This window comes from Schistocerca cancellata, chromosome 2 (assembly GCF_023864275.1).
Source record: "Schistocerca cancellata isolate TAMUIC-IGC-003103 chromosome 2, iqSchCanc2.1, whole genome shotgun sequence".
In the NCBI taxonomy this organism is placed as follows: Eukaryota; Metazoa; Arthropoda; class Insecta; order Orthoptera; family Acrididae; genus Schistocerca; species Schistocerca cancellata.
In genome coordinates this window covers 258,061,437-258,081,370 of record NC_064627.1, presented here as the reverse complement: position 1 = coordinate 258,081,370, position 19,934 = coordinate 258,061,437, and the positions used below count along the sequence as shown (strand labels likewise).

The 19,934-nt window shown below is 39.1% G+C and overlaps 1 protein-coding gene across 1 annotated transcript in view; it reads right to left on the bottom strand.

The window, feature by feature from the left end:
* The window catches only part of LOC126161595 (hemolymph lipopolysaccharide-binding protein-like), a 48,422-nt gene extending 30,847 nt beyond the window's left edge, over positions 1-17,575 (bottom strand). Inside the window, exon 1 of the mRNA XM_049917542.1 lies at positions 17,447-17,575. The gene's annotated coding sequence lies outside the window, so the exon portion shown is untranslated. The remainder of the gene's footprint in view (positions 1-17,446) is intronic.
* Positions 17,576-19,934: the final 2,359 nt, after the last annotated feature.

The window sequence follows — 19,934 nt, the reverse complement described above, 5'->3', positions numbered from 1 at the left end:
GTTAAAAAAGACTGATCCGTCCAAATGTCATTTTTGGTTTTAATGGTTTCAGCACTACGTTTTCCAGTTACGGGAATTTGGATCGGTGATACGTGGTTTTGAAATTCCAGATCACTTTGCAATTCCCTCTTGTGGATCCCTGTTCGTTTCGTTTTAGTGCTGGCAAGGATCACGAGGCCGACATTTAGTTCTGTAACGACTTTTACTGCTGTCGTCCTCTTATTTTTCAACACTATTGGCTGCGATGACCGTCTGTCACGATACTTATCACAAATTATCACCACCGTTTAGACTTAGCGGATGATGTTTTTCCGCTTTCCCCGTGTGCTGTATAAATCTTCATTGTGGTGCGCCTTGAAACACCAAACGCTTCGGCTCCCTTGGTTACGGAACCACCTGCCATACGAGAACCAACGCTTTGCTCGCGTTCGAATTCTTTAAATTGTGACATAGCACTACACAGATCGCTGTTCTGATCACAACTGACGCTTGCATCGTATCGTGCCGTTCGTGCTTAAATACAACAGCGCAACATCCAACCTTTATTTGTATATATATATATCTCATTTTGTTCGTTTTCATTCGTTGTATCTGCTCGGGGCGGACGTCAAAAGACACCCGTTTCCGTTCGTCGTTGATCCATTAACTCAGTTTTTTTTATTACAGGGGGCAGCAAACCCCCTGACCGAACACGCTGAGTTACCGTGCCGGCAATCTGCGGCCTGCAATCAAACCAAAGCGACGTGGATTGCTGTCAGCAGGTGATCTTTTACAACATGACAATGCAAGGCCCCACACTGCCCGTACAACATTTGTAACAATCACAGGCCTACAGTTTGAGTGTCTTCCTTATCCACCATACTCATCAGACTTTGCCCCAAGTGATTTCCATATGTTTGGACCACTCAAAGACACAAGGGGAGGAAAGAAGTCCCGTTGTGATGAAGAGGTACGCCCTGCGGTGCATGAGTGGTTCCGCGGACTACCAAAATAATTTTTTATAAAGGAGTTAATGCACTTTGTAAGCGCTGGAGGACTTGCATTGAGCGTGAAAAGCAATACGGCTTTGTACCACATCTGCACAACAAAAATATTTAAAAAAATATTTAAGGTTTTCATTTGACTTACGCTCATACATAATATTTTGAATGAGAACCTGGTGTCTTCAGTTTCTAGCAGAGCAGCCAGAACTAGTGCCAGCAGAACTTCTTCTGCCTCTACAGAAGTATCGTAAATCAATCTTTGCACACGACATTAAATGAAATCAGGTCATCTTCTGACGTAGTACACGTGAACCTGTCTACCCTGTTGCATACCAGGACAAGGAATTCAGAGAGTTTTCTCTTTATCTCAGCAGTCGTGGACCCGTTGCACATCTGAACCGAAACCATCGTATAACGAAAACGGTAAATTTCCGAGCATGGATTCAGATTCAAAGTATTATGTACTCATTCTCCTCTACAAGCCCTAGAAGTTTGCAAAGGGGCGAACACGCCGTATATCACTTTGAAAAATATGCTGCGAATGAATGTCAATGACAATCAGCGAAATTTGTATTTTTATAAATTTTTGTATGGTGTTCACAAAATGCCCCACAATACGGTGAAAACATTGTGCAAAACGCGGTAGTGTTGCTATCACTGTACTAAAAGATATTTTCGTGTTCTGCATCCTACTTATAGAAATACATTTAATGACACTTTGTCTCTTTAGGTTTATTTGGTACTGAGTACATAGTAGCCCATACCCCTCCGTTGGTATTAAGCGTTATGGAAAATGGGTTGTAACTGCCACGGTTAAGATGCGTAGGAAGACTGAGATGTCAGAATCGCGTGACGCTAAGTTCATTTAAGAGGAACTCAAGTATACAATGCATGTAAAGGAGCAAACATTTGTTCCTACCTTTCCAAAGAAACCATACGGGTGTTTATATTCGTTTGTACAGAGGTAATGACAAAAAACAACAGTTCTGAATTGCTGGATGAGAGTCTGAACCTTCTTTTTTCGGACGAGTGTCTGTCGCTTATACCCTCTCAGCATTTTAAGCGCAGTTCTGTCCCGTAAATATCTAAGCATCCTCATTAAACAGCCTCTGCTCATGAACGATTTTGCAGTTTGCTGACTTTTATTCATTCTTACGTCACAAAGCATTAGGAAGTTGACTATAAGAAAGGGCGGAAGAACGAGCAAGAAAAGCGGACTCCAAGTTAAGCTCGTAAACACGAGTAATGTCAACGTTAATCATTCATTTGCGTTTTTAGGCACTAGAGCTAGATAAGACGACAGAATCTGCATGATTTTTGTATCAAATCTTTATCATAAAATTTATATTTTCACCACAAACGAAGGCAAAAGGCTTTGTGTATATAATTCTTCAAATGGTGGATGTCTCCCGTAATTTAGAATGCAATTGCTAAGATAGATTTGTTTGTGGATATATATCGCCCTTCCAACACAGGATACTAGGCTACGGTTACCTTGTGGAATTTAGAATACAAGTAAGTGTTTTCCTGATCGGTAGAACCTCTCCTCGTTTACACTAATATAGATGACTCGAAAGGCATATGTCCTGAGGGCACACATTACACTGAGGTGAGAGACCTCTTGGGATACCTCCTAATATCGCGTCTGACGTCTTCTTACCCGGCGTAGTGCAGGAACACGACGTAGTATTGACTCAAAAAAATGGCTCTGAGCACTACGGGACTTAACATCTTAGGTCATCAGTCCCCTAGAACTTAGAACTACTTAAACCTAACTAACCTAAGGACACCACACACATCCATGCCCGAGGCAGGATTCGAACCTGCGACCGTAGTAGTCCCGCGGTTCCGGACTATAGCGCCTAGAACCGCACGGCCACCGCGGCCGGCAGTATTGACTCAACAAATGTTTGGAAGTCCCCTCCAGAAATATGGAGCCATGTGGACTTCACAGTCGTCCATAACTGAAGAAGTGTTGCCAGTGTAGGATTTTGTGCACGAACTGACCTCTCGATTATGTGCCATGTCGGGCGAGCTAGGTGACAAAATCATGGGCTCCGATTATCCAGAATGTTCTTCAAACCAATAGCGAACAACGGTGGCCTGGTGATGTAGCTCGATATCATCCATGAAAATGTCATCGTTCTTTGGGAACATTAAGTTCATGAATAGCTGCAAAGAGTCTCCAAGTAGCCGAACTCTACGACTTTCAGTCAATGATCTGTTCAGTTTGATCACAGGACTCAGTCCATTCCATGTGAAAATTGCCCTCAGCATTATGTAGCCACTTACGCAGTGCCTTGTTGAAAACTTTGGTCCATGGCCTCGTGGGGTCTGTGCCACACTAAAACCCTGCCATAGGCTCTTACCAACCAAACAGGGACTCATCTGACCTGACCACGGATTTCCATTTGTCTACGATCCAGAGACACTAGAGCGGCAATTCTGAGGTTGCAGTTGATAATGGACGCAAGGCTGAAGAAAATTCAAGACACTTTCATAGGATTTGTCGATTTGGTAAAAGCGTTCGACAGTGTAAAATGATGTAATGTGTTGGAAATTCTGGGGGAAATATGGGTAACCTATAGGGAGAGACGGGTAATATACAATATGTACAAGAGCCAAAAGGCAATGAGAAGAGTGGACGACTAGGAACGAAGAGCTCGAATTAAAAAGGGTGTAAGACAGGTATGCAATCTTTCGCCCCTACTCTTCAATCTGTACATCGAAGAAACAATGATGGAAATAGAAAAAAGGTTCAGGAGTTTAAGCGAATTTTAGGTGAAAAGATATATTTTGCTGATTACATTGCTATTCTGAGTGAAAGTAAAGAAAAATTGCAGGATCTGCTGAATGGAATGGACCATCTAATGAGTACAGAATATGAACCGAGAGTAAGAAAGTCGAAGAAAGACGGACGTAATGAGAAGTAGTATAAATGACAACAACGAGAAACTTAACTTTAGGATCTATAGTCACGAATTAGGTGGACGTTAAGGAATTCTGCTACCTAGGCAGCAAATTAACCAATGATGGACGGAGCAAGGAGGACGTCAAAAGCAGAGTAGCACTGCCAAACAGAGCATTCCTTGCCAAGCAAAGTCTCCTGGTATCAAACATAGACCTTCATTTGAGGAAGAAATTTCTGAGAATGTACGTTTGGAACATAGCATTGTATGGTAGTGAACATGGACTGTGGGAAAATCAGAACAGAAGGGAATCGGTATGTTGAGAATAAGTTGTAGTGTGAAGGTAAGGGATGAGAATGTTCTGCGCTAAATTGGAGAGGAGAGGAATATGTGTAAAATACTGACAAGTAGATGGGACAGGATGATAGGACATATGTTAAGCCATCAGGGAAAACGTCCATTGTACTAGAGGGACCGTAGAGGGCAAAAACTCTAGAGAAAGACAGAGATTGGACCACGTCTAGCAAGTAATTGAGGACGAAGTTTGCAGATGCTACTCTGAGATGAAAAGGATGGCACAAAAGAGGAATTCGTGGCGATCAGAAGACTCATGACTCCAAAGAAAAAAGTCCAACCGATAAAGTCACGAGCCAGGGAGAAGCGCTGAAGGGGTTATCGTGTTGTAAACAAAGGCAGTCTCGTCTATCGGCTGCTGCCACAGCCCATTATCCCGAAATTTCGCCGCGCCGTCCTAACGGATACATTGGTCATACGTGCCGCACTGATTTCTACGGTTATTTTAAGGAGTGCTACTTTTCTGGTAACACTGAAAACTCTACGCAAACGGACGTTAAGTAAAGGTGGTGCGTTATCGGTGACGAGGGGTAATGCCTGAAATTTTTTACTCTTGGCACACTCTTCACACTGCAGATCTTGGAATACTGAATTCCCTAACGACTTCCGAAGTGGAGTGTCCCCTTCAGCTAGCTCCAACTACCACTGCGCGTTCAAAGTCTTAATTCCCGTCGTGTGGCCACAACCACGTCGGAAACCTTTTCACATGAATCACCTGCGTACAAATGACAGCTCTGCATGCCACTGCCCTTTTATACCTTGTGTACGCGACACTACCGGCCTATGAATATGTGCAAATCGCTATCCTAAGTATTTTGTCAAATCACCGAATGTGTCTTTAACGCAATGGTTTCCATTGCCTTCTGCATTCTCGTGCCGTTGATCATAGCTAGCTCTTCCGCATTTTAGAGGCATTTTGCCAATCCAAGGGCAAGCCAGTGGCCTTAAATTCTGACTACTCCTCCGCCCTCTTTGACAAGGTTCCCATTGCTCACGATTTTTATACAGAATGTAAGCAGTGAGGAGGTTCGATTCTGGGAAGTAGAACGTTTTATTGCTAGCCAAACGCTCTACCCCTTGACAACACCTGTCAGAGCCTGCAAAATATTTACGTCATTCAATCTTTCTTGTACATATTTGCTATTCTGAGACAAAAAGTACAATACGAGTAGATTCTAAAAATATTTTGAATTGGTGATGCCGAGTGGACAGGCGTAATGGTAAGATCCGAGACTCGTTTTGTCGAGGAAGCAGTTCAGTGCCGCATCCACACATCCAGATTTATCTTAAACCAAAGATTCATTCGTAGAGAACAGGCTGACTTTGCTGCACATCGTTTCCTTATGTGAAATAAGCCCGTCGTCGTCGATACGTTAAACCTTAGTTTTCCTTGTTTTCCATTGCTGCTTGTATTATTTTAGGATAGGTTGTTCGTATGATTTTCGGTTGCCTAAGCAGATGGGTCTTTTGGAACAAGACAGCCTCTACGTGTATTACTTCCATCTCGCATCAAACTTATCATCGTTCTTTCGGATGCCAAAGTGATGTGGAACAGTCTTATGTGGTCATATGACTGTTAGTGATACGAAAAGTACGGTAGTAAAGCGAAAGCTAAAAATTTATAATATGAAATGGAATATTTTTCACCAAGAAAAAGGTAAAAATGTTGCTACAATTTAATTTCAAATACGAGGGATGTAAATGTATATACTAGGGATATAGAAATTGAACTCAAATCGCTCTAGTTCTAGAAGGCTCCAGTGACCAATGGGGCCCGTATAATAAGCCGTAGCGAGTTTGCAGCACAATTAACTTGGCTGTGACCATGATTTACAAAAGATCCCTTTAGCAAAGAGCCATTCCTACTGATAGTGGCATCACATGTCTCATCTATGTGAAACATTACGTACCCAAAGTTACTTGCACTATGTAAATGTACACAGACTCGGGAAAATAGTGATCATGTGAAGCAGAACTAACGAGGAAAACACAGCAAATGCCACCAGGCGATTTCACAGAAACGCCACTCAGTGCAAGAGGGGTCAAGATAAGCGTGTCTCGACTTATCCGTAGGTACTCAAGCGTTTCTGAAAAACAGCGGTCAAAGTTGGCGACGTAATTTTTTTTTTCATTTATCTAACCAAGTCAGTATATGTTTACTGCATGAATGTTTTCAAATGTGCAGTGAAATAACGTTGCCCTTATGCATCTACTAATTGTATTTAAACAATGATTAATGAATGAATGAGAATATTATTTTAAATTGGTTTCGGTGAGATTCCTGTAGTGTATCTTCGTTCACAACTAACTGCAAGCGCCTGCTCTCGTTAAATTGATCCGCTATGTACGGTTTGTCACCAGATTATTGCCAATGTGTGAAATCTTCAGCAATATTAACGACGTTTCCTCCCCGACTGAGATTCATATGAAGGAATTTTGCTATGGCAAAACTGCCGACGTGCGATGGTCGACGTGTTCGGAATTTCTGTCTCGAATGTTTCTGCGAGCGGCATCATCCACGGGAATGGACCAAATATTCCTCAGGAATAAAGATAAGAACAGAGTAGAACTACTAGAATTAATATAATAATTCACATAAGAATGAAATATAAGAATTCACATAAGAATGAAATATATGAATATGAAAATTTAAAAAGACTGTGGAGTTGAAAATAACATACACACAAATAAGATGTAATAGATGTATGAATGACACTTATCGTAAAACGCTGTTGTAATTTTACAATTAATATAACGCCCTTGTATCCCCCAGCTCGATAAGAGACTTTCGTCTAGTAAATTCTACACGCATACGTAGATAAATGAGAAAATAAATAAATAAAGGAAATAAAATAAAACAAAAAAGTAATTGGTTTGCGAACAAAGGGCGCTATCCAGTGCACCAACATTCCAGCTGAAAATTTCCTGTCATAGAAGTCGTCTGTAGCACGTCGAAAACATTGACAGTCCTTTCCTCAGAAACGTCGAGCATCAACGGGTAAGCCGATACACGTGTTCGTTTATTCCACAGAGTGAAATTTCTGGGAAGCAGGGTTACGGCACTCGTGGTGTTCTGATAAGTCTCTCTTCTCTACATGTAGTATCACACCCGTATAAGGGTCATGGTTACGTTTAGTCGATTTGTATACACATTGATACAACTGGGAATTTAGAACCGCATGGAAGTTTATTAGAGAAAATCTGTCTCACTGGACAAAAAGCAAAATTTACGATTAGGATTCCCGATACATCCCATTATGCCGTTTCCCTGGATCAAGAGTCATCCTAAAAAATGATGCGTGTATCGCATCACCATATGGCAGGCGTATTGTCGTTAATGTAGTATACTTTTAATGTGCTAGATGTTATTATCTGGAAAGCCCTACATGTAGCGATATACATGATAATACTGACGTCTAATCCTCATTCTGAGATAAGTAGCTTATTCGTTATGGAGGGATGCAGATTCAATTTTTCAGGCAAACAAGTGGGTAGCTACGCTTTACAAAGCAGAAAACATCATCATCATGGTCCTTCTGCCATCCGATAGTGTGTGTGTGTGTGTGTGTGTGTGTGTGTGTGTGTGTGTGTGTTGGGTGCAGTGCTTGGAGCTAAGAAATAATGTCTGTATGTCGTGTGCAGAGACTAGTGTTGAGAAATGAATGAACCGTGTAACATTAGCTTCTTATGTTACGAAAAGACTTCTTTGCAGTAATGTATATACGAAACACTGTTGTTCACCAGGGACAAACCGAAGAGTGTTCCTATGTCTTAATTGCTTTGGTCTGCCCTCGAGCGTATGGAGGCTCTAATCATTGCTAGAGCTTTCTGATTCAGATTTTCCGCCATTTCCCAAATTACTTCAGGCAAATATCGGGATAGTTCCAACTATAAGGTCACGGACAGCTACGTGTGTCGATATTGTCAGAGTAGGCCGTTAGGTACTTGAATACCTGCTCACGAGAATCTTTGTGTCGTTCTGAAGCTTTAATACCACGTCATGTCCAATATCGTTATGAAAAGGGTCCCAAGATCAATAAAACTACTACAATTACATTTTAATCTCCCAGCGTATTATGTTACTGCAAATCTCGTAGATTTCCGATTTACGTTCTTGTATGTCGTATTGTAAACATAAAGAAATGTGTAATCACGCCTGAGGTCTTTCATTGAGACTTAAGTGAAATTTCACAAATGCAGCTATCAAAATAAAATATATCCGCAAAATAACTGTTACGAGAACATCGACAGACGGATAAATTTACAAAAATCGTTTAAGGTGTATGTCGTATCTGCGCTCGATTTTGTTGGATAAATATCACACTGGATTAGTAAAGGTCAGCGCATATGCTCATAGGCTTGTTTGCCTTACAGGAGAACTAGTGCACAATGGCACACATTCCCAAAGACGTCGGCAAAAATCAGGGAAGCGAAGTTCTTAATCTCATATATAATACTTCGTAATTTTATAAAGGTGGAACCTATGCGTAACACTGTGCTATAGTGCAACAGTAATTTGGTTTTGCAGGAATAAGCGATAGAAAGGGTAAAAGTAACTCAGTTGCGCCAGGCTCTCGCTATGAACCTGCAGCATAAATTAGAGCGGCGTTGAACATGTTTCTCTTTTTTCTTTCTTTTTGTGACAGGAGAATTAATTTCCTGTACTTCGTAGTGGAAAGTGTTAGTGAAATACATAATATATTCCGAATGTTATACAGTATAAATTAATTTTTATAGGTATAAACATTCACATCAAAACTATCTTTTAATTATTCTTAAGCAATAAAATTGAGTTGGTGCGTAAGTTGAAAGTCAACTGTTTTATTTGCCATTATGGATTTCATGAGTTTTTGACTATAAACGTAAAACAAATTGTGGATTTGATAAATGTACTCAACCTCCGTAGTATCGATATAACCATTTCTTCGTAGGTCTTTTCCTGAGACCACATATCTTGGCAGAGAGGTTAGTTTTACTTTGTCAGAGTAGCAGTCAGCGTGCGTTAGACGGTCTGGCTATGTACTCTATTGAGAAGGATGGAGGCTGGCCTGCCTTGTAGTGGAGGCAGCATTGTTTGAAAAGCATTTTGTATTAATTTACTCTGAGGAATAATTTTGGAACTGAGTTGATGTCAGTGCAACAGTAAGAGAAGGGAAGTTTTCTAAGGCAATCTAATTGTGTAGTTTCTTATCGTTAGAACATTGTGAATGGTTAAAATTTACTGTAAGAAGTTTTACAGTGAAACACTTGGATTTGTCTTATAATTATTCGTGTCAAGGAACACAGGAAAATTATTGAGAAAGATTTTTTATAACTTGTCTAACTGTGAGAAATTTACGGAACAGTGTATTGTTGTTAATGAAGCATAGTTATACTTGAAATCTTTGGTTTCGTTTGAGAGTGGTCAAATTCACTTTCTCTTTTTCATCTTTAGTTCATGAATGTGTCTTGTATACTCACATTGCACATCGCGAGTTGTGAGATGAAGAAGCCTTTTTTATGAAAAGTGACAAGATATCATCTCGCACTGCACTTCGCAAGTATCGTAAATGAAATTTGATTCTTGACAGTTTATAATAATAGTGACAAGTTGCAGAACAGATGAACGTATTGTGCGCACAGGTACTCCAACACATTTAATTATCAAAATTGATGTCGAATGGAAAGTGCAATGAACGTCGGAAATTATTTGTGAAAATACCAGTTCAGAGGTTTCACACAAATAAAAGATATCAGAAAAGTCCAGTATTGTAAGTTATCAGGCAGTTTATCATAAAGTCAGATGCTTTAATTTGTACATTCATTTTCTCTGTAATTACAGTAACAATTCTGGTATTGTGATTGTTTACAAGAAATTACCTATATTCAGCTCTGACTTTTTTGTCTGAATTGTTTTGATTTGTAGTCAGACAGCACATGCAAATTTCTTTGGGAACAGATTTCTCTCTCGCAGGCAAATTGTTTGTTGTACTGGGTAGCCTGGATTTTGCATTGTGTAGCGTGAGCTCCATACATTTCCGTTCAAAATCTAATTTTCACACAGTTCTATAGTCCTGCACTGAGATTTACGTATTTAAATATCAAAATAAGTTTTACTAGTTTTTCAGATATCAACCAGACCTGAACACGAGTTTAGAAGCAAAAGTTTTTACTCTGTCTTTTCACCTGGTGACCCTACTAGGATGTGTAGTTATATGGTAGTCTGCTGATTTTAGCAGTTACATGATGTTTTGTGTTGCAACTGCAAATTAAAATTCCAATAAGAGACTTTAACTAGGCAACTGCTTTCAAGATTTGTGAAGCAACAATTAAAAGTGATTATATGCAGCACAACATTGCAGCAACATGGCTGTTTTGCATAATTAATACCAGTGAATAATTTAGACAGATTTTCTGGAGAACAGTCAAAGTTTGTTTGAGCACAATTAGAGTTTTGTGTAATTTCTGCGATTCTGAATACCGATTTGTGACATTCTTATGTGCTGAATCTTGAAGTGTTATCTGGCTCAACAGACAGTGATTTTTTATGGTAAATGTAACATTGTGTCCTTTACTGAGGGGAAGGTGTTTCAAAGCATAGTGACATTGTGAGAAGCTTAGTTTTGTATTTGTACAGTGAAACCTGTCAGTGATAATTTAAATATTTTTCTGTTTTGATAAACATTTATAGGAAGTTATTTTTAGTAGTTATCTGTGTAGTATTAGTCTTCTGTGTGTGACAGTTTTCCCTTTTGTTTGCCATGTTACTGTAATTACTTTAAACTGTCAAAATCTACCAGAGCTAGGACAAATGCTAAGCTGCAGATGATGTAACTTTTGGTGATCCTGCTGCAAGAGAAGGGACAACTGAACAGGAATCCTCTCACAACACTAATTTAACTGAAACAGAGAGGACAATGTCTGACAGTATTGATCAAAGTAATTTTTCGGTATCAGACAAAGAACAAGAGAGTGCAATTGGGGATTCTGCTTTGAAAGCAGAGGTTGTAGCTTGTACCTTGTCACAACAGTGAGGTTCCGTAGATAAAGACTCAGGTTTTGCATCCACAACTGTTTACCAAGCTGACACAGTCCGTACCCCTTCCTGTAGTAGTGCCAAAGATCGGAACAATTTTGTTCCAAAATATCCTGAAGCTATTATCAGAGGTCTTGGAAGAACAGGACAAAATGTTAGAGGACTTTGCCAGAAATCTAGAAGACATTAATAAAAAATTTAGACACGCTCTTTTGGCTGATTTAAATGAGAAAACTGGTCAGATTTAGCAAGATGTATTAGAGGAGTCCAATCCTATGTTCGTAGCTGGTGATAAATGTAATTAGCTATGAACTTTTTGTAGTTTGTGAATAATCTTTCAGAAGCCTATTGTACTGATGCCATCTTGAAATGTCTGAAAATAGTTTTATGACACTAACAATCGTCAGCTATTGACTACTAGTAATATGGAGATATGAATTGCAAATTCCATCTGAATATGCATATTGTGAGAAACTGGACACAATGTAAAGAATGATAGACGAAGGGTAAAGTATGGCATTAAGGAAAAAAATATTGAAATCAATAGATAAGAAACATGTGCCAGTCTTCTAGCCATAATTATGTGATGCTTGGCTATTGTTTTATGCTATAAAGTAACTGATAGGTATGCTGAGCAGTAATGGAGGAATAACATGTACTAAATTATGATGCATATGTAAGTGAAAAGATGTTTTCAAGAATAGGTATTTTAGGGAGGCAATTAGGAGTATCAGGTGAGGTTATTTTGGGAGTGATGATGTCTATGGATTTTGTATGGGTTGTTGTTTGAGGTAGCCAGTGAAAGGCATAGGAAGATTTTATCTCAGTAATGATGTATGTGGTTTAATATTAACTTCACAGGTACGCTGTGTAGCAGTGGAAACGAGAACCAAGATATACTTAACATGAACATTTTCTTTCAGAACTGTGCTCTGTATGTATGTCTTTATGAAGACTTCACTCAACAGAGGATAGAGCAACTTTGTGGTTGACAACTGAACTTCTAATTTTCAGGGACTTGCTACAAACTAATATGTTAAACTCTCTTACCACCAGAAATGACAATGGTTTTGTAGTTGTTATGATACCAGCGAATTTTGCAAATTCTGAAATTCTATTACACCCAAGATTTTTGCTCCATTGGTATAGCATGTTGACTGATGCATGACTGACATTAATAGTGCACTATTGAAGAGGATGTACATGATAACTGTCCGTTTTTGGTGATCGCCATAGTTATTCCTAATGTTGTAATATATAATACATATGACAGTTAGCATTCTTGCCAGGCAGATGCTTGGATGTAACTACAAAACTGGATACAAATCTATTCTTTTATGTAGTGTACTTTAACAACACAGATGAACACTTAATGTACCAAAATGATGATCAACTGTACACTTGTTTAACCAATGTGTTTAAAAATATCATCAGGACTTTACTGACAGGACTTATATATACGATTCATATGATACCCAGGTTATAACATAACCAATTCTGTGATATACTTAGATAAGGATTTTGAATGAGACACTAGTGTATAGAGTTACACGGTTTTCAGGACAATTCATTATGGCATTAAGATCAAGATATCTAATTCCTTTGTAAATGTGTGTCATGTATTCCAGATATGCATGGAAGATGATCTTGGTTAGTACACACACACAACACTTAATGGATAGAGTGCACTGGATGGTTTTATGCAATTTACTGTGGCACTAAGTCGAGTACCACAAGATCTCACAGCTTATGAAAGATTAACCAATAGAAACACTTCCCAATAGGGCAGTTACGCAGCACTGATTGTAGCTTATGAAATTCTGGGTTGTCTGTGGAGGTTGTTGCGGCAGGTGTGGCAGGACACTTCATCCTGCCTGAGTCTGCCTGGATAACATACTTATTTTGAGCCCCCTGGACTGTCAGTGGACTAACTGAAGGAAGAGTACTGTGCTCCCTGAGTCTGTCCCAGGAATGTGCTCATGCTACCATTCTGGTACAATTGCAATAAGCGTGTGTGCAACAAGACTGTGATGCCTGAGGCATTTTCATGTTATATTTTCCTCCCATTGCATGTTGTTTTGCTCATATGTTTTCCACATAATTTTGAACAGACAATTCTACACATTTTTGTATCATACTGTAAATGTGTGTATCTTTCTTGCTCTAATGCAGTTGATAACAATATCCACTTGTTTTCATAACACTACGTTACACATTTGAACAGATAATTATAACTACTTTGTAAACCTTTGTCTCATTTTAAGGGGGGCGTTGATGAAATTGTCCATGAATGTCAATTTTCGATTTATTTTTTATTTGTTAGTACAACTCATGACCAATAAGTTCCCAAAGTTTAAATGTTGAAATCGCATCCGAAGTGCCTGAAAATTAGTTAAAAGTGTGACGTGGCCTCCCTGCCACTCCCATATTTTGAAGCAGCACTTCAATACCAGCTCAGTGAACAACGATTATGTGTATTACATTCAACCAAACGCGTGCGGGATACACCTAGAAGGCCGTGGCACAAACTATTTGGTTTTACAGATCGTCTTTGATTCTGTTCCGCATCTTATAAACAATAAAAAACTATCTACTTCGTTTATGACGAAGCAATTCTCTTTTTTTTTTTTTTTTTTTGCCTTGTGATACTGACGGGGGTTGATACAAGTGTTCGATTCTTTCTTCATTCAGCTATGCCAGGATCACAAAGAATGTATAAAAAACTGGATAAACTGCGTTTGAATAAGTTAGTGAATGGAATATTTGAGAAAGAATGACAAACCAGCAATGAGGCTATGTCCGAAGTAAGAACATCTGCTGAAAATGTGAAATCGTCTTCTATCAGCTCCAAGCGAAAAATTGGTGAGGTGAATGGTGCATACTACAGAGGTGAATCTCGGTACATTGGATTTAGATTAATTGACCTTGAATTACTGATTGTAGCAGTGAAATTTTCTTGTGTTTGTAAGGCGTGTGTTAGTGAGAACATTCAGATTATAGGTGATGGTAATGGAGTAGGCTTGGCAGCCAATCTACATATTGTGGGCGAAAAATTCAATGCTGATAGCTCATTCAAAACTTCTAAATGAAAATGAAGCTAATATGATGTTTATCTGTAGACTGAGGTGCATTGGAGTTGGGAGAGAAGGGGAAATTTATTGTGTGGAATAATGAATACGCAAGCGCCATGTCTGAGATTTACACAAAGAAACTGCGTACTGGAAAACATTATTTCTGATGTGTGTGGGGACAGTATGATAGCAGCCACAGTAGAAGCTATAGCAGGCAACGACCCATTAGATGAGAACGATTCTGGTCATGTTCGAACAGATCTTGTTGTGTCATGTGATGGTACATTCATGAAAAGAGGGCATACGTCTTTATATGGTGTGTCAAGTGTCATAAGTATTGACACAGGGAAGGAACTGGATGTCAGAGTTATAAGCAAATTCTGCCATATCTGTGAACTTGGTGGAGAATGTGAATAAGATGTAAAAGGACATAACTGCACCAAACATTTTCTGGTTCTAGTGGTGGAATGGAAATAGCTGGTATGCAAATTATTATTAAGAGATCTGTCAACGAATGTGGTGTCAGATATGTGAAATATCTTGACGATGGTGACTCCAGTGCATTCAAGTCTGTGAATGAGAGCAAACCTTATGGAGAACTTTCAATTGAGAAACTTGAATGCATAGGTCACATCTAGAAGAGAATGGGCTCAAGATTGAGGAAACTTGTCAGTGACATGAAGGGCAAAAAGTTGGAAGATGGAAGGGGCAATGGTGGACACAGCAGACTCACAAAGAAGATGATAGGCTCTCTTCAAGTGTATTATGGCAAGGCTATCAGACAGAACCTATCCAGTGTAAATGACATGAAACGTGCAGTATGGGCTACATATTGCCAAATGTTGTCAACAGATGAACACACTATTCATAATCTGTGCCACATTAGCTGGTGTAAGCATCTACAAACTCAGATGGATAACAACACCTACATTCACAAGGAGAGGCTTCCAAATTGTATCCTGGATCTAGTCAAGCACACTTACAGGTTTCTGGCCAATCCTGCACGTCTCAAAAAGAGTGTTCATGGCAAAACCCAAAATCCAGATGAGCCTCAAATCTCCTCATATTGAAACGATACCCTAAAAACACATTTGCATCTGCTGCAGTTGTCAGAATTGCAACGTATGATGCAGTTATTGTATTTAATGATGGGAACGTCGGAAGGATGAAGGTATTAGAAAGAATGGGCTTCAAGATAGGAAATTTTACTCAAGACATCCTGAGAAAAATAGATTTACAGCGCGTCCCTGCAGCTGAAAAGTCAGCTGAAGACCTGGTAAAGGAAAGAAGACACAACAAGAAATCAGAAGAGAAGCCTTGAAGGGAAAGACGACACAGAGTACAAATATGGTGCCTTCTGAAGAAGTGACATAAAAAAGTTAGGTTGAGCTTTAAATTGCATTTCTTGAAAAGTTTGTTTTTTAATGTTTATGTACCTTTTCTCTAGATTCTATGAATGTTAGAAATATGAAATTTTGTACACATATTTACGTAAACCGAATAAACGTTGTCTCAAGAGCAAAATTTGAAATTCTGATTGCAAGCTGAGATACGGGGGAAAGTGCTTGGAATTTTTCATGACTTTAAAATTGCACTTGTGGAATTATAATTAAAAAATTATGAAAATTCTCCTATTTGACCTATTCCAAAAACCTCATGAGAGAAGCTTACAACATTCTGAGAAAAAGGAACATAGATTATTTTTTAAAAATAAAACTTCAAATTTCATTAAAGAAAAGTAGACTGTATATAATCAAACGATTTTATACCTAAAGTAACTTGTCTTGAAGTGAGAAAACTATTAAGGAGTGTATTGTTGTTAATGATGCATAGTTATACTTGAAATCATTTTTTTCATTTAAGAATCGTTAAGTTTACTTTCTCATTTTTGATCTTTAGCTTTATGAATGTGCTTTGGATACTCACATTGCACATCGCGAGTTTTGTGCTGAAGAAGCATTTTCGTGAAAAGTGATAAGATACTGTCTTGCACTGTACTTCGAAAGCACTGCAATTGAAATTTGACTGTTGACAGTTTCTTCATTGTCCTAAAAGTGAGAGGTAGCAGAACAGAGAACTTACTGTGCGCACAGGTAGGCCAATATATTTAATTTCGGAATTCATGTCGACTGTATGGTATAGTGCTTCTGGGAAAGCATTTGTGAAAATAATATACGAGTAAAAGATATCAGAAATGTGGTATAGTGGTTGTTTACAAGAGATTACCTATATTCAGGTCCAAAATTTTAATCTGAATCATTTTGGTTTGCAGACAAACAGGATACCTTTTTTTTTTTTTTTTTTTTTTTTTTTTTTTTTTTTTTTTTTTTAATGGACTGCTCTCTCGCAGGCGAATTGTGTGACGCATTGGGTAGCCTGGGTTTCACATTGCATAACGTGAGCTCCATACACTTCCGTTCAAAATGTAATTCTCACGTAGTTCTTTTGCCCTACAATGAGATTTACATATTTTAGAATCAGAATAAATTTTACCAATTTCTCAGACATCAACCAGACTCAAATACGAGTTTAGAAGTAGGAAGTCTTACACTATTGTTTCGAAGTTCGTCGCGTTCATCTGGACAACTCATCGAGCCACGTTCGGAGCTCATTTTCATCCTAAAAGGAAGTTTGTCTTACGTATTAATTACATATTTATTTGTTATATATACTACGTCTATATATTTGTTAGAGTATCGTGAGAAAATCTGTAGTAAAGCTGCCAAGAACCTTTCGAAATTTTTTGAGAGAATGTTTACCCTGTATACGTTACATATTTGCATTAAAAATAGGAGTATAAGACACTCTCGTATCCCAGTGCAATATTGTGTCAAAATTTCAAGCCAATCGAGTGACTACTTTTTGAGTTTTGTGAGCGCAAAGATACGCGAGCTGAATTTTTTTTATATGAAGATAATCGAATTTCGGGTTAAGTGTAAATTACAGTAGGATAAAAATTGTACATAGTAGTAGATGACACTGTAATTAGAATGTACTCTGAAAATTAGCCTCATATTCTATTGAAACAAACACTTTAATTGCTTCTGTTTCATTGCTGGATAAAGGTTTGGTGTGTAAAAGTACTGCCATTTCACAAAGCTGACGTTTACTTACAATGACGAAGATCGGCGACGCTGTCTCCTACAGAACAGAATCGACTGGCCATCTCCGTATTCAAGTGTTGGACTAATCGTTGTGACCTCACCATGGGTCAGTTCCACTTCGTTTCGAGGAAAAGCTGCGTGCACTGAAAAATACAAATAAACACAGATAAGGATAAGGACGATAAACGAGATTCCTGGTTGTTCAGAATTACTTTTATTTTTTTAGCGACCGAAAGAGTAATCCTACTACCAATAGTTAGTCCGGAAAGCTGTCTCCTTGGTACACGCCTGGTGAACATAGTACTGTTGCATCGGACATGAGAACAGAGTCGAACTCCATCTGCGAATTCATCCATCTACGTTCCTGTCACATAAGCGTTGCTACCTGACGGTGTACATATTTATACTCAGGCGTCCATGCCTTGGAGTCTATTCTTTGACTTCTACTGGCATATTACTTAGACGCAACGTAGTTTACATGAAGTTACGTTGTTCTGAAAGCGAAAAAGTGTTTCACGTTTTCCTATAAATGCTTTAGTACTTTCTTCCTTTCATGGACTCAAAGTGTTTCACTCGCAATTCTGAGACGTAATTATTTGATCAGTCTGTCACTTTCGGATGCTGAAGTAGACAATAGAAAACAAAGAATTATGAACAATTTGCCAGAAAAGAGATCGCTGCGTCAGTTATCGCATATTATCAAACAATATATTTGAACGTGAAACGTACCAATGTAACTTGACCTCGCAATCCGCTCAAAATGATGAGAATATGTTAATGCGGCGTTGGTCGATATTCTTATTCTGTAAGTTTCTGGCCAGCCGGGGTGGCCGAGCGGTTCTAGGCGCTTCAGTCTGGATCCGCGCGACCGCTACTGTCGCAGGTTCGAATCCTGCCTCGGGCATTGATGTGTGTGATGTCCTTACGTTAGTTAGGTTTTAGTAGTTCTAAGTTCTAGGGGACTGATGACCTCAGCTGTTAAGTCCTATAGTGTTCAGAGCCATTTGAACTTTTTTTTTCGTTAGTTTCTAAATCTCGTCATGTTTTAAGGTATTACGAGGCCAAGATCACGGAATAATAGTAATACATTTCACAGAGTTGGATTCGGAAGTACTACATTGTTTCACCAGTTTTGGTCACGTTGTAATCTCCATAAAGTAATATTTTGAGTATATGAATTTATTTCGAGTTCTCTGTATTTCATCAGCGACTGTTATTGTACAGATGATGTACTGGTCAGCCTGCACTGTTTCCTCACACTGTCGTTGGCACTCTGCATCTCCAGACAAGAGTCGTTTTCATACCACAAGTGTCCCTTTTGACGTGTTTGCGGCTGTGGCGCGGAAGTAACCTCACGAGGGAACGTCGTATTTACAACCAACACTCTCTGTTTGTAGCTCACACTACCGAAGAAACAGTTTGGTTGCCGTAGGTGCGCTTGTGTTTGTTACAAATTTTTGATTTCACTTAGGAGAACACGGCCAGTATCGTGCTGTTGCACATTACAAAGGATCTCAATGATACACAGGGTGCTCCAGAGAAGCGACAAAATCTGTGTCAGGAGTGGGATTCGAACCCACGCCCTCATTCGAGGACCTGAAGGCTCTAGCTGCTACTGCAGCCAAGGTTTTTCCTTGAGTCTGGCGCCTTAGATCGCTTTTTTTTTTTTTTTTGGACTGCAGCCCCTGAGACCCCTTTATTTTTTTTTTTAATAACTCGGGATCTTTGCCCTTCGCGGGCAAGTGCTCTACCAACTTTTTTTTTTTTTCGATCTGATGCCGCTTCGGCGACTTGCACGCCTATGGTGATAAAATGATGATGATTAAGACTACACAAGCCCCAGTCCCTGAGCGGAGAAAACTTCGGTCCCTGCCGGGAATCGAACCCGGGCCCTTAATACTGTCATTCTGTGGCGCTGACCACTTTTTTTTCCATTCGGTGTAACAGTAACAAACATAAACTGCTTCTAGCATTTTTTTGTTTAAATATATAAGACGATGACTTTATAAAATAAAATTTTTCTGGGAAACGTAAGTAAGTGGACTTTCTTTTACATAATAGTGAAAAAAATTAAATAAAATATCCTGCTTCTGTCAGTACAAAACAATAACGTTCTACGTTCCTCATTTAGGCGCGTATCTCCCTAATCCCGTCATACCTCGCGTTGGTGTCGGGTACGTCTTCACGTGTGTTTGTGGATCCTCTCCACTGTCCTGGTCCTTTCTTGTTCTGATACTTATAGACAATAATTACATTCTCCTACCCGGGACACCCCAACTGGGTGGGGGATCAAGCAAGGCACTCCCTAAAAAATTTGCGTAATATGTTCGATATCTCGGATGTCTCATAAGCTGTGAGTGATGTTCCTGTAGTAAGGCCCAAAAGTCAAGCAAATTCTTACTGCCGTCTCGGAAAAGATAACGCACAGTCAAACCTCGAATCCAAGTCACTGCGTTTGTCTTCGTTCGGGGATAATATGTCCTATCTGGGAGAAGTAG